Source organism: Somniosus microcephalus, unplaced genomic scaffold, assembly GCF_052327205.1.
Source record: "Somniosus microcephalus isolate GS21.2 unplaced genomic scaffold, FLI_Smic_1.0 scaffold134, whole genome shotgun sequence".
Classification (NCBI taxonomy): domain Eukaryota; kingdom Metazoa; phylum Chordata; class Chondrichthyes; order Squaliformes; family Somniosidae; genus Somniosus; species Somniosus microcephalus.
In genome coordinates this window covers 537501-540000 of record NW_028225321.1, presented here as the reverse complement: position 1 = coordinate 540000, position 2500 = coordinate 537501, and the positions used below count along the sequence as shown (strand labels likewise).

The following is a 2500-nucleotide window of genomic DNA, read 5'->3' as shown; positions in this document are numbered from 1 at the left end:
GAGAAATGGGGAAAGAAGCCGAGAAAGAGCCCGAGCCGACGGAAGGGAAGCGAGGTGACCGGAAAGTAGCAGCCGCCACGAGCGTGAGGGAGCAGCCGAGAGCCCTGTCTGACTGATAGATGAATTCTTTTGCCTGAGGTTTTGCCTGAAAGAGAGTGGTGGGTGTTTTGGTGCATTGCTGCTCAAAGGCACTCCCTGCTGGTGTGCAGATGCAACTGCTCAAGCAATGGAGGTGTCCTGTGCCTCAGCAGCAACATGTAAACTAGCGTCAAGTTAAGAGCACTGCCTTGAGCTAAAAGCTCCTTACCGCTCACTTACTGCACAAGAACGCCCGCTCCTTCAAGCCGGAGTCGAACCAGCGACCTAACGACGACTTTGCTTTGCTTTTTTTCCACTGCAGTCCTCCGCTCTACCACCTGAAAATCGAAGGGAAGCGGCAAAGGTGTCTCGCTTTGGTGATTGTCCGCCGTGCGCCTTTTGACGCTCGCGGCCTGGTGTACCTGCTGATGCCGCAGTGTTGTGGGACTGTGAGTTGCCCGCTGCTCTGGAGAGGCTGTGCCAGTGGCGCAATGGATAACGCGTCTGACTACGGATCAGAAGATTGTAGGTTCGACTCCTACCTGGCTTAATCTTTTTTACGCACTTTGCATTATGGCTCTAGATGCCTCGCAAGCGCACCTACTTGGTCATGCTGCCCAGCAGTTTGCACGGCCAGTGCCTTCTTAGCGCAGTAGGCAGCGCGTCAGTCTCATAATCTAAAGATCCTGAGTTCAATCCTCAGAGAAGGCATTGATACTTGCAAAGCTTTTTTATCCCTCATCTCAGCTTTCCATTTTGGCTGCACAAGACTTGCTGCTACGGCACACCAAAGGATTTGATGTCCCTTGGCCCCTCTGTCCCTCAGCGTGTGGAGACCCTTCGGAAGTACACAGGTTCACCGACAGCTGACACCACTGTTGCGTTTGAGCCATTGCCCCGAGCCAAAAGAGGAGTGGAGAATGCAGGCATCGATCCCGCTACCTCTCACATGCAAAGCGAGCGCTCTACCATTTGAGCTAATTCCCCAGCTGCGTCTTACAATTGCACCAAGTTTGCTTCTCAGTAGCTCCTTAGCACTCGCCTCTGAGTTGCTGCGCCACCAGCAGGGATCTCCTGCTTTGGGTTAGCCCGCTCCCTGATCTCTTTCAACGCTTTGCTCCAATCGGCGTTACCGAGCAACGGCAGGGCGGGAAGTCAGAGAAATGGGGAAAGAAGCCGAGAAAGAGCCCGAGCCGACGGAAGGGAAGCGAGGTGACCGGAAAGTAGCAGCCGCCACGAGCGTGAGGGAGCAGCCGAGAGCCCTGTCTGACTGATAGATGAATTCTTTTGCCTGAGGTTTTGCCTGAAAGAGAGTGGTGGGTGTTTTGGTGCATTGCTGCTCAAAGGCACTCCCTGCTGGTGTGCAGATGCAACTGCTCAAGCAATGGAGGTGTCCTGTGCCTCAGCAGCAACATGTAAACTAGCGTCAAGTTAAGAGCACTGCCTTGAGCTGAAAGCTCCTTACCGCTCACTTACTGCACAAGAACGCCCGCTCCTTCAAGCCGGAGTCGAACCAGCGACCTAACGACGACTTTGCTTTGCTTTTTTTCCACTGCAGTCCTCCGCTCTACCACCTGAAAATCGAAGGGAAGCGGCAAAGGTGTCTCGCTTTGGTGATTGTCCGCCGTGCGCCTTTTGACGCTCCCGGCCTGGTGTACCTGCTGATGCCGCAGTGTTGTGGGACTGTGAGTTGCCAGTTGCTCTGTACAGGCTGGGCCTGTGGCGCAATGGATAACGCGTCTGACTACGGATCAGAAGATTGTAGGTTCGACTCCTACCTGGCTCGAACTTTTTTACGCACTTTGCATTATGGCGCTAGATGCCTCGCAAGCGCACCTACTTGGTCATGCTGCCCAGCAGTTTGCATGGCAAGTGCCTTCTTAGCGCAGTAGGCAGCGCGTCAGTCTCGTAATCTGAAGGTCCTGAGTTCGATCCTCAGAGAAGGCATTGATACCTGCAAAGCATTTTTATCCCTCATCTCAGCTTTCCATTTTTGCTGCACAAGACTATCGACAAGACTTGCTGCTACGGCACACCAAAGGATTTGATGTCCCTTGGCCCCTCTGTACCTCAGCGTGTGGAGACCCTTCGGAAGTACACGGGTTCACCGACAGCTGACACCACTGTTGCGTTTGAGCCATTGCCCCGAGCCAAAAGAGGAGTGGAGAATGCAGGCATCGATCCCGCTACCTCTCACATGCAAAGCGAGCGCTCTACCATTTGAGCTAATTCCCAAGCTGCGTCTTACAATTGCACCAAGTTTGCTTCTCAGTAGCTCCTTAGCACTCGCCTCTGAGTTGCTGCGCCACCAGCAGGGATCTCCTGCTTTGGGTTAGCCCGCTCCCTGATCTCTTTCAACGCTTTGCTCCAATCGGCGTTACCGAGCAACGGCAGGGCGGGAAGTCAGAGAAATGGGGAAAGA

General features: G+C 54.0%; 2 non-coding genes across 2 annotated transcripts; both read left to right on the top strand.

Annotated features, from left to right (window-relative positions):
• Positions 1-1791: 1791 nt before the first annotated feature.
• trnar-acg (transfer RNA arginine (anticodon ACG)) lies at positions 1792-1864 on the top strand. Its single transcript has one exon. It is a non-coding gene; the product is annotated as a tRNA-Arg (tRNA).
• An 88-nt stretch (positions 1865-1952) lies between these two features.
• Positions 1953-2025, top strand: trnat-cgu (transfer RNA threonine (anticodon CGU)). Its single transcript has one exon. It is a non-coding gene; the product is annotated as a tRNA-Thr (tRNA).
• Positions 2026-2500: the final 475 nt, after the last annotated feature.